Consider the following 13,784-nt stretch of genomic DNA (forward strand, 5'->3'; position numbering starts at 1 on the left):
AAACTCTGAAATAGACTCCTATTTGAATTTTAATATAATAAATTACTACAATGTTTTAATTACAAAGAATAAATTAATGAAATGCAAAATAACAAAGAAAAGCACAGAGAAAACACTCTTTTGAAAAACTGTTTAGGTTTTTTTGTTTTGCATAATTCAAATGAACTGATCATTCTCTCATCATCTGAGTGAATTACCATGACCAAGTCAATTCAATACTTATTATATGTTTGCTAAATATCATATAGGAAAGAAACAGACAAACAGTTCTGCTAAAACAGAATTAATCCTGGGAATCAACTATCCTATTCATTAAATTATTTATGTTCATAGATTCCGGTTTAATATGTATGTCACACACTGATTACTGAGTCAACTGGTTTTGCTTTTTAAATTAAATAGTGTTGTTGAAGATAATGTCATACCATGCTCACTCGAGGTCGAGTCCTACTTTATGCATTGTGCTTTGTGGCTCCCTTTTAGTTGAACATAGAAAAACTCATTTTTTTCCAACAATACATGTTATAATTTGCTTAGTGCACCTGATATGTTTCCTCCTCACTCACATTTGACGTTGCAAGGGCTATTTAGACACATGATCAGCAGAGGGCGGTCACACATCATATTTCAGTGTGCTTAGAAAGGTATAGAGGTGTGACAACTCAAAGGACAAAACGGAAGAATCAGTATGCAAATGACGTGAATAATCTGCTATACAGTTGAGTTGTATTTGGAGAATCCATGGAACACTTAAGTTCTGAAAGCATGTAGCCCAATGCCTTATGAAAAGAAACTTCATATCTGTCACCTGACTGCAGTTGGTAAGAAGTTTAAAGTTTAGTTAACTAAAGTTTAGTTTAAAGGACAACAATTAACCTGTAACAGCTCACAAACACTTGTCACTTGACAACTGGTAAATAATTAACTCAGTAAAGAGTGAATGATTTAATCTTTTCTCAGGACTGAAAGATGCAAGATAACTTAGTTACCTGACAACTGATAATGTTACTGAAATTGACAAAAAAAAAATGAAGTACTGTAAGCCACATCCCTGATAAAATATCTATTCTCAGTAATAAACTGTTTCACCAACCAAGAAACTGCAGCCATATTTGGGAAAAATATTGACACATTTCTGGAACAAATTGCACTTTGAGTTTGTACAGCAACACCACAGCTAAAAGAACTGAATACATCTGGACATAATAAAACAAGTACCTGAAATTTAGCAACCTCATTGCATCTACCTGTATACAATTTGCTTTTATGTACAGTATATAAATTGGACTTCATTGTATGATGGACCAACCTCGTTACTTATTATTTAAATGCAACTTATAACATTTCTTTTCACTTTCAAAAGACTGCAGATTACAATTTTTAAAGATCTAGGAAAGCAAGGAAAGTGTAAACTACTAACCTTCAATGGAGGTCATCCTTTCTGTAGAAACAAGAATGGTCTTCTCAAGGCAAGACAAGTGTGGGCTATATGGGAAACAGAATACAGACTGAGATGTCTGACACCAGATAATATGGACTTTGTGAATTAAAAAAGTGACTCCCCCACCCCAATCATTTCAAACAACAGAATTCCATCAATTACAACAGTATTATGGGAAACAAACAAACAAAAAACCTTTTCAAGTGTTGCATCCACAAAGAACATAATAAAATATTCTAATGGTCAACTAACCTTTCTCTTAGTTGTCCTCATTATTGCCTCCTTAGAAGACAAGCAAGGCTCAGGATAGGAGGGGTGGAATGGTTCACAAAATCCACGGTTCGGTTTGGTTCACGGTTTTGTGGTCACGGTTTTCGGTCCGGTTCGGTATACGTTGATCGCTGGGAAAATCAAATCAGTCTTGTATATTCAGGTTAGATCTGAAAGAATGAGGCAGTATGACATATGATACATCAGTGTGACAGTCTTAGGTTAAAAGTAGGTGAGATTCTGGCTGCAAGAAAGGAGACAATGTTAGTTCCAACATGCTTTTAATTTATTGGGCAAAGAAAGTCATTAGTTATTCACTGAAATATATTTTCATCAATTGTGGTTATAACAAAAAATATATCTAATGAAGTATAAAAGTAAAAATGTCTCTTACAGCTCTGACCCTTGAATTAGTGCATACAAAATAATTTAACTTTAGCGTACTACTTTTACAACCACAGTATTTACCAACAACATAAAGTGAAGCATAGGCTCCATAGGTGTCAGAGGTATAGGTGTCCTGCCAAACTATTATTATTGTGGTGTGTGGTGTGTGTGGTGCATCTCTCCTCTCTGTCAGTCAGCCTCTCCTCCTCCTCCTGCTGCTGCACAGGTCGCGCTGGAGCGGTAATAAATGCTAAATGCGCTAAATCGCTAATTGGTCGCGGTCGCGATCAACAAACACATGGTCCCATACAGCAGACCAATACAACGCTGCTGGTGCATCTTCTAGCTCCGACTCTTTCCCTCGCCATGCCCACAAACAGATAGGAGTCCACATAGAGGGCCATTGTCTGAATGAGTGAGGACAAGAAGAGGCGGAAAACCAATTAACCCCTGTAAGCCACCACCAGAATTCAACACCCCCTTAGAAGTGACCTTTCAAAGCAAATACTAACAATAGCTTTGCTGGCTCCTCTTACAAACTTAAGGGAGGCAAGGTGCCTCACCTTCCCTTGCATATTGATGTGATCATAAAAGTCAAAGACACAAGGACTGTAAACAGCTGGGAATGAGACCTTTAATGGGTGAAGAGTGCTCTCCTAGAGCCTGGAATAGACCAAGGGATAAGTAAAGGAGATGTGAATTCTAGTGAGGAGGCAAGTAGGGACAAGGTCTGTTTGGATGTGACGTGATTGAGAGAAGACAGCTTGGGTCAGGGTTGGATTACTAGCCACGTGTGTTGTAAGAACACACCTTCACTATACTTGGGTTGAAGTTCATGTCAGGTGAATCAAATCATAGACAAATACTGATTGACAGATGGATAGATAATTAGATAGAATCCTGAGGGAAATTTAGAAGTAGATACCATCACCATCCCCCTCATCATCATATCATATAACTTTTCAGGGTCAAATATATGGTATGTACAATACATGCAATGTTTTTTTCCATTCACACAGAGCAAATTCTTTCGGCATTGTATTATATAATTACACTCCATATGGTGCACATACAGTACATCACAGGTTTCTCATGGGCTTATCACCTGTTGCCGCTGGTCAAAGAAAGAACAAAAACCTGTCCTGACCACTTGCGTTACAAGCTGTCCTTTGAACCAGCAAACCCCAAAGGCACCCAACAGGAATTTCACAAGTTATCTTTGTCCTCAAGGATAAAGGGAAGAAAACAATGTCCTGTCAACAGGAGCAGGACAAGGGCACTTGCAGCAGGCATCTTCTGGGTAGAAGTCTGGAGTATAGGTCACAACAACATGAATCTGTTTCAGTCTGTTTTCAACATGAATCTGTTTCAGTGCCCCCGTGTGTATTTTACTCTCTGAAAAAGGGAGGAATTGTATTTTTAATCCCTCAAGGAGGGAAGATAATACCATACAAAATAAAAATAAAAAGCCATTTCCATGAAATAAGTCAAACACAACACACACTACGTATACTAAGACTATGTTTAAACAGATAAAATGTAATTTTACCTGAACTGATGGAAGTATTTTTTTGTTAAAACCAGTTAAGTAATTTAATTATAAGCATATTCTACATTGGGGTTTTTTATCAAGCGCCAATACACAGAGAAGAAGACTGTCTTCTTCACTCGCTGCGGCAAAAATGGACAAGTTTTAAAAAGAAAGACGAACATCCTGCCACCCCCCCCACCCAAAGACAACGTTTTTGCGGAAAAAACAAGCTCGACTTCATTAAATGCGGTTTCGTAAATGGAGATACAGGGGCAGTGCCAAAAGCCCAGTGTGTGGAGTGTGGGCTAATGCTGTCCAACAAAACCCTCAAGCCCTCAAAACTATAGCGGCATCTAGAGACCAAGCACCAGATGCTCGTGGGAAAGCCGGTGGAACATTTCAAGAGGAAGGAAAGTGGGCTGCAGATGCAGAAAAGGTCTGTCGTGTCAATGACAAGCAACTGCAAATGTGCATTGAAAGCCATCTACCTCGTAGCCAGACATGTGGCACGAGTAAGAAAGCATTCACCATAGCGGAGGAGTTGGTTTATTTCAATTTTATTTACAGTTTATTTATTTAATTTAAAAATAGATTCATATTATTTGAATGCATTTATTTTATCGTCCCCTTTTTATTGATTGATATATTGATTTATATATATACATATATTATATATATATATATATATATATATATATATATATATATATATATATATATATATATATATATATATATATATATATATATATATATATATATATATATATATAACAATCGTAATATGCCTTTTTTATTATTATTATTAAAAAGCCTGACTGTTCTTTATCTTTATTTATTTATTTTGTATTACAGTATTATTTTAATCTTGTATATTTCATACCTGTAACTCTCTTTGTATAACATTTGAGGTGTGCTTCTCACTCACCAGTTTATTTTCATTATTTATTTAATTTATTTTTTCATATTGGCAGCACGATGGGGATGGGTGGGGGGAAAGAAAATAAGAAAAATGTTGTATGTTGAATATCTGATAATTGTTCATTTCTTCAAATAAAAACATGTTTATAAAAAAAAAAAAAAAAAAAAACCTGACTGAACCCTGACATTTTTTCTTGTCGCAGCTTGATTTGGTCCAGGAATTATCAGCCTGTTCGGTGTCTTGATACAGTATGTGTGCAGGTTTACATACACATATTTAATAAAAGTCTTTGTGATGATCCCATTTTATCATGATGTAATTTTATTTGACAAGGTTTTTGCTTGTTAAAGCTATAGTGTGTAACTTCTGTCGCCCCCTAGAGGTTTTCTGCGTTACGATACGGCCGGCACCTATGGCCCGGTGTAACCCGCCCCTCCCCTCCCCACCGCTACCCTTGTAGCTCTCCATGGTACCGGTAATGCACATCACACACAGTAACACTCACCAGACACAGCAAACTGTTCGACAAAGTAACACTGGCTACAAAATGCGTACTGCTCGTCACGTTACACGGAGTAACACTCGCAACACACCACATGCTGCTGGTCACGGACCACGGTTCACGGACTATAACACTCACGACTCACCGCACACTGCTCATCACGGCACACAGACTCCCCGCAGTAAGTTACACATAGCAACACGTGCTACACACCTTGTGTCTTACTGCTGACGATGTGGCTAACACCAGGCTGCTAACAATTACATTCATAGCCGTGTTGCTTCTAGCAGCAGCGGGGCGCTCTCCTCCCTCCTCCCTTCTCATTGTCAGGTGAAACCGCCTCGTTTCGGTCGTTTCCTGTGAGCCAGCGCGGGAATGTCGCCATTCTACACTAAATACAAAAAGAACAATTATAGCTGCTGCGCAGCGATGGGTCGGGTCCGGGCTACTTTTGGGCAAATTTAGGCAATTCTGAGCAACAAACAGGAGAATAGGAAGACAAGACAGTTGTTCTTAATAATGTCCAATTTGCATTAGCTGAGGATTGAACCCACAACCTCAGGAACCAAAGACCATTGTCTATCGCACTGAGCTAATTGACAAGTGTCCGGTCCAAGCTATTTGTTTTTTTTTGTTTTTTATTTAGAGGCTTGCTGTGATGTCACCATGAGGACATCTGGCATTTTGATGTGTCATTATCATCATCACTCTTGCTGGGTCTTGAACCCACACCCCCTCGCACCACAAACCAGCACTTAACTCAGTGAGCTAATTATCTGGAAGTGAGACATGGTGTGTGTCTTCTCAAATAGACTCAGGGAGTCAGTGTCCGGGCAGCTGTTGTAAAGGCAGATTTAAAAAATGGTCAAAAAGTCAGAAATTCTGTTATCGAAACAAAAATCTGTTAATACATAAATTGCATCTAGACAGCAAAACAGCTTGAGGACATCTGACATTTTGATCTGTCACCATCATCATCACCCTTGCTGGGTCTCAAACTCACAATCTCTGACACCAAGAACCAGCTCCTAGCTCGCTGAGCTAATTGGCTGGTAGTGACACCTGCTGTGTAGCTTCATTTATCCACTGAGTTAGTCAGTGCCCAGGCAGCTGTTGTGATGAAATGGTCAAAATGTCAGAAATTCAGTTATCTAAACAAAAATCTGATAATACATAAATTGCATCTTGACAGCATGGAAATGTTGGTGATTTGTTTTTAATGATAAGTGTTTTGCTTCATAAGAGAAAATATGATGTTTAAAAATTCCACACTCACATTGACTGCAGTTGTTCCCATGAGAGCAGAATTCAAAATGTTCTAGAAAATTCAGTTTTTGAATTAAAATTCTGATATTTGCCAAACTTCATCAACCATGACTTTTTTTACAGTTTTTACTGTTTTTACAGTTATCGAAAAAAACATAATTTGTAATAAGTTTAAGTGGACAAAAGTTTCAGCAGTATTGAGGCGACATTGTGGTGAAGTTTCAAAACTGTAGCATCTACCGTTGGTTTGGTAGGAAGAAGAAGAAGAAGAAGAAGAAGAAGAAGAAGAAGAAGAAGAAGAAGAAGAAGAAGAAGAAGAAGAAGAAGAAGAAGAAGAAGAAGAAGAAGAAGAAGAAGAAGAAGAAGAAGAAGTCCTAGGAATACAATAGTGTCCTGGCAGCTGCGCTGCCCGGACCCTAAATACCGCGAGGCGTTAGAGGAGCTGAACGGCTTAATCAGCGTTGTATCATCTCCTCTTATAGTGACTTGGGTAAAACGGATATTTACAGACACGTAGAAGTTACACACTATAGCTTTAAACAGTAAGTGGATTTGATTTATTTTTGAATACAAATCAAACCGAGAGTGAGGTCAATTAAACCTATACAGTGTTAATATTTAATGGGCCCCGGGCCACTTTGTACTATAAAAATTGGGCCTCAAGGTCAAAAAGGTTAAGAACCCCGCTGTATGCAACATATCCCATCCTTGTCTTGAAGGCTGTTTAATTTCAAATTTAGAAGTGCATGTAATGTACTATTTCTCCAATAATATGGTACAGTATATGGTATAAATACAAGCTATTTAATGAATAAGTCATTATTACACGGCTCTATAGACCCCTTCACAGATTGTAAACATCCGGGTGGGCGGGGCTTAGCTGGAGGCAAAATTTTGGTTAGCATATTTTAACGGACAGTTTTTTTCAAGAATGGACGAGGAAAAATCATATTTTAGTGAATATGTTACTACACCCACCCTCCGAGACCTTGAGTGTTATTTTAAAAAGTTGACTCTAGACCATCATATGTACCGTAAATTCTCAAATAAAAGCTGAGTCTCAAACAGACACCGGCCAGGCCTATTTCTAGTTTCTGCTAGTTCTTGTAAATGTACCCAACCTCTGAAAGCCCACGATCGCGTGTTTGAGCAGTTTCTAAACAGCTTCAGTCCTGCTACAGTTCTCAAAGACCCGACCTGGTCAGATCCGCAGGTGTTGAAGCCTGGACCCGATGCGGCCCCAGACTCACGTCACGAGCATTAATTCTCGACCGGACCGCTGCAAAAAAAAGAAAGAAAAAAGAAGCCCGTGGTCCGCCACGACCTGAGCTATTAAATGTTTTCAACCTGAACCCGGTACGTCCGGTCGTGTTGTTCGGTCCGGCCCATTGAGAACTCTCCGGTTCCACGAAGCTGGATTAATTCCTACCGAGGTGACCATTACCATCGTAACCTACTCTTAACGGCTAACCAGCTCAGGTCAGGGTAGATTTCAGGACTGATCTGAATCCAGTAAAAGGCTCCACCCACCGGCCAATCACCTGTACGGGAAGAGAATCCTTTCACCAGTAACCCGGAGCCCAGATAGTGAGAAGAGCGTTATGTCTGTAATGTTTTATGATGTTCAGTGTGCCCTTAGTTTGAAATCCTTGTACCGGGGGTTACTGTTACCAAGCAGATACGGAAATAAAAGTAGCGAAGCTCCAGAAAGAGTTGCGGTAATTGTATCCACTTTATGATACGTTATGAAAACACGTGTCTATCACAGCAATGGATTTTCCGGAATAGATCCAATCTGTTTATTATTATCCACACGAGAGGTACCGGTTCTCACGGCCCAGACTTTTTTTGAGGGTGTGTGTGTTTGTGCCGAGTGGACCCGTCTTAAGCCATTTTCCCACTAAAATTGATTAATCCAGGTGTGTCTGAGTAGTCACAATGGTCAGACACACCTGGATTAATCAGGTTGTCCAATAATGTAAGACAGGAAATGAAGGACCTGCCTTAAATTCAGGAAGTGGTGGAGCTGTGCATAGAGCCCATTCTACTGCTGGACACATTTATTTAGGGTTAGTTATATGTTATGTGCTTTCCAGGTTGCTCATCTAATTTGCTTCAGCATTTTTCAGTCAGACGTTGATGGACTGAAAAATATGTTTTATTCTTGAAAGGTTAAAAAATGGGGGATGCTCAAATGAGAGAATTTGGGGCTGCGGTGTCTTTTCTTCGGAAGTCTGATATGGAGCGTCTAGAAGCCTAAACTCGTCCATTCGACATCAAGAGGGCGTGCTTTGTAACTGACCCTGAGGTTGAGTACGTCAAAGCTACCACCTCCAGTCGAGATGGTGACAAAGTCACCGTTGGGACTGAATTTGGAAAGGTAGATAAAAATTAATCTTTGGATGAAAGCTGATGATCATAGTTCTATAGAGAAAGGCAACTGGTTTGACTTTGATCTCTGACTGTAAAATGCATAATTGTCTTTTGTAGACTGTGACAGTAAAGGAGTGTGATGTCCACCCTCAAAACCCGCCTAAGTTTGATAAAAATTGAAGACATGGCGATGTTCACCTTCCTCCATGAGCCCGCTGTGCTGTTCAACCTCAAAGAGCGTTACGCAGCATGGATGATCTACGTAAGAAAACCTTTTACAACATCTATTAAAGCTTCCTGTGTCCTTATTAAGAAGATACATATTATTTTAACTCTTCTCTTACTATGACAGACCTACTCTGGGCTGTTCTGTGTGACTGTCAACCCCTACAAGTGGCTGCCAGTCTACAACCAAGAAGTGGTTGTTGCCTACAGAGGAAAGAAGAGGACTGAAGCTCCTCCTCATATCTTCTCTATCTCTGACAACGCCTATCAGTACATGTTGGCAGGTACTTAACCCTTTTATCCAGCTCATTATAAAATATACCATTACATAGCTGTGCCAATTTTAATTGATATTCATTTTAATTCTCTTACTGACAGACAGAGAAAACTAGTCAATTCTCATCACGTAAGTCACAGTCAACAAAATTTCTTCAGTATTTAAAGGTCATGGGTTCTGGCATAACATTTTCTTGAAATCTTGAATTGAAAGTTTTGTCATTATTTAACAAAATCAGGGAACCCTGGAGGATCAAATCATCCAGTGTAACCCTGCTCTGGAGGCCTTTGGTAATGCCAAGACCATCAGGAATGACAACTCCTCTAGATTTGTGAGTGTCTGTGACTGGCCACTTCACTATCATTATTCTGACAGTTGATTTTTTCATACTAGAAATACAACTTCTTTTCCTTTTAGGGTAAATTTATCAGAATTCATTTTGACAACCGAGGAAAACTGGCCTCTGCTGACGTTGAGACTTGTAAGTAGAACAAAATCCACGCATACCTTAATTTGCTAAAGGTCCTGTCCTTAACTAGGTTGTGTATATTATGCCTCCAACAGATCTTCTGGAAAAAATTTGTGTGACCTACCAGCTCAAAGCTGAGAGGGACTATCACATATTTTACCAGATCTTGTCTCAGAAAAAGCCTGAACTCCTGGGTAAGCACGTGATATATGTGTGACATATGGCTGGAACAGCACCAGTGCATGCATTGTATTGTGTGCATTGTATCATTAAAAAACTTGCTATTTTGCCAATTATCTTTTCAGAGATGTTACTCATCACCAACAACCCCTATGATTACGCCTTCATCTCCCAAGGAGAGACAACTGTAACTTCTATTGATGATGGTGACAAGCTGATGGCCACTGATGTGAGATACAAATGTTCAGCCAACCATCAATTTACCACAAAGTAAGAAAATACCCAAATTACAAATTGGTTTTCTATTAGGATGCGTTTGATGTGCTGGGCTTCACTCAAGAAGAGAAGAACAGCATTTACAAGCTGGTTGGTGCTGTCATGCATCAAGACAACATGAAGTTTAAGCAGAAGCAGCAAGAGGAGAAGGCAGAGGCTGATGGCACTGAAGGTAAGAGAATCTGTTACACTATAATGGGTATTACAAGGAGACAAGCACCAAAGAAGGCTATAACCTTGACTGAAACTGTAGTGGTCAATACTATTCTCTTTGGAAATTAATAGCCCTTTTGAGTAGCCTGACAAGCCAGACTGGGAGACAGGGAACTTGAAAGTGAGGTGGAAAGTGAGCAGAGAAAAGCCAGTGATGCTGTAAAGGGAGTAAGGAAGTATGAAAGACGTATAAAGGAGCTCACTTATCAGGTAACAACTGATCTATAGAAAAATGTCAATATGAAAAATTTATTAATTATATAATTAATTAAATTATATTCAGTAATACATTTTCATTTTATGTCATTTTCATATTTATTTAGACTGAAGAAGACCGTAAAAATCTAGCACGTCTTCAAGATCTGGTGGACAAGCTGCAGCTGAAAGTCAAGTCCTACAAGAGGACTGCAGAGGAGGCTGTAAGTACTCCCAGTATTTAAGATGAAGTAATACAGAATTAGGAATAAGAAGTGTTCAAGCCTTTATGTCCATGCATATAAAATACCATGGCTCATTTCCTGAATTGTACCACCTAACATTCTAAATATAGCATTGGGTAATACAGCCAAAACTACGTTGACAGACTAATGACCTCAGATTTGTACAAACCAGTAAAACTTTCTAAACAACACACAATCAAATCTGATGTAATTAACATGTATTCCATGTGGTGTCAGTTTAATGTTTGTTTCATTACATTAACTTAATTGAGTACACAAAGTACAAAGACACTGATGAGAGGATATTGTGTGTCTGTTCAACAGGAGGAACAGCCAACAGCAACATTACCAAGTTCCGCAAGATACAACATGAGCTTGATGAAGCTGAAGAGAGAGCTGACATTGCCGAGTCTCAGGTCAACAAGCTACGTGCAAAGAGTCTTGATGTGGGGTTAAAGGTTGTGTGTTCTTAATACCTTTTCCCTTGCGTTGAGAAAACTACATACAGTACAACTGTTTTGGGATTTGTCGTTCTGAGTATAGCATTACTGCTGTTACCATCTGGATGATCTATGATGATTAAAATAAATAGTAATATAGCTACATGATAAACTAACATTTGGTTAATTTATCATGAAAATACTGCAGTCAGAATACATTGTATTCTACTACTGTACTGTTTGATCCAGGATCCACTAAGGCCACCTGTAAATAGTATGGTGTCAAAATGTTTCATCTCCATGTCACAATACAATGTAGAATTCCCCCCAAAAAATATGTATTTAAAAAAACTAACCTTTAAAATAGCAAAGATATTTGTTTTGTTTTTAACATTTTTCTTTCTTTCTTTCTCTTCTTCTCAATTTAGAAAGGACATGACGAAGAGTAAAGCTCATGGACTGAAGTCCTGTTCTGAGTCACCTAATGTCTGAATATTGGTGTCTCCCTATGAATGTTGATTTTTCAGTAGAATTAAATTAGACTGCATCTAAACCTGTGTCTTGGATTGTTTTATGTTTTCCATCCTCACTATACACTATATACGTAGGCATACTGAAACAAAATCTTGAGTGCTGGCACTTAAATTGATATAGGTCTTACAAACAGTTTGTAACAGATCAACTCTTCACTTAGCTACAGTATGGGATGGGCAGCGGATGTAGTCGACATATTGCACGTCATGTAGATTTTTGTATACAGTAGAAACTGTACAAAATTGATCTCGTATTTGAGTTGATTACAGTAATGTGGTTATTCTCATTTTTATTTTATTTTTTTCATTTACTGTTATACCCTTAGAATGAGGGTTTTTTCATCATCTATACATTGTCAACAGTTGTATATCCAAGGTAGAAAATCAGATTTGCTGTAATAGTTATGAATGCACAAAAGGCGATTAGTTATGGTTATATCATGTATCATTCTGTAATTATTTTGTGCGGTTCTCAGTAACACTGATGGGCTGTTTGAAGGGTTTTCTGTTTTACTAGTTACCACATCCAACAGTTTATTACTAGTTACCACATCCAACAGTTTAGGGACACATCCTCTACAGGGCAGCAACAAGTTCAAACAGCAGAGGTCAGCAAAGTGTTACCTTTCTCCTTTAAAGTACTGTGAGTTCATTACTAGTATTATCATGTTGTTTATAAAAATAACAATAATATAACAATGTGTGTGTGTGTGTGTGTGTGTGTGTGTGTGTGTGTGTGTGTGTGTGTGTGTGTGTGTGTGTGTGTGTGTGTGTGTGTGTGTGTGTGTGTGTGTGTGTGTGTGTGTGTGTGTGTGTGTGTGTGTGTGTTATTCTACTCTATTCCCTGTCATGTGATGTGCTGCTGTGGCAAGCGAATGTCCCCAAAGTTGGATTAATAAAATTCATCTAATCTAAATTATAGCAATAAGTATTACTACTATTATGCACTTCTGGTCCTGTTCCTATTCTCTCTCTTATCACCTATCACCCCTTGTCCTTAGCCCCAAACCTAAACCTACCTTTCCATTCACTGTCATGTCTCTCCTCTCAACCCAACCAGTGAAGGCAGAGGGCCACCAATCCTCAGTCTGGTCCTGCTAGAGATTTCATCCTGTTAAAAAGGAAATTTGCTCAGTGTTTTCTCATTGTGGGACCTGCAAGGTTCTGTAGAGAGCTTTGAGAAAATTGAAATTGATAAAAAACAACTAACTGATCATAAAGTGAGCTAGAGTGAAGGTTATAGAGATTAAAGCCATTTGTTATGGAAATGATTGTGCTTATGAAATACTCTGTTCATTAATACAATTAGTAATTTTGTTACATGCACAGCACAGTTAAAACAGAAGCACACCACATATTCATATACATATTTAGGTCTATTACAACCATGTCAACATACTAGATAATATTTGCAATTTCAGGTAGCAGTTCTCTCACCTGTTATAATCGTGCTCCCTTGTGGCAGGCATCTGGCTTACTTCTGTTTCACATACAGTAAGAAGTCAGTAAAACGTATACAAACGTTCTACATGTCAAAATTTCCTTACAAGAAACATAATAAAAAAAATAAGGTGACTTATACAATTTGTTAAAAAGAAACATTTGTTTCATTACAATAAGTAGGGTTATGATGTATAGGAAAGCTTTCATATATATTTTCTCTAAATAAAAGAGTCCAGTACACAGTTGCATGTCATCCGAGCTTGTCTTTTACCCACATATTCCTTCAGTATCTCCTTCAAGATCTAACGTTACAAACAGCATCACGCTAACTGCGCAAAGCTTGATGAAAAACAATGACACATATTTAAAACAAACACTTCAGATTGTTCACGTGATCTTAAATAATATCAATATATTATATATAGTGATTAAAATTGAAAGTGATTTTTTTTTTACTAAATTAATTAAAATACAATGTAATTCAAACCCTACCTTTATGACTTGATTCTCTGCTGTGCGCAATGTTGAGTCATCATCAGCAAAAAAAACCTAGAATCATAAAACTTAATCTTTGGACATCTTTCAGATCTGCAACG

This window comes from Trachurus trachurus, assembly GCF_905171665.1.
Source record: "Trachurus trachurus genome assembly, chromosome: 17".
NCBI classification, from domain to species: domain Eukaryota; kingdom Metazoa; phylum Chordata; class Actinopteri; order Carangiformes; family Carangidae; genus Trachurus; species Trachurus trachurus.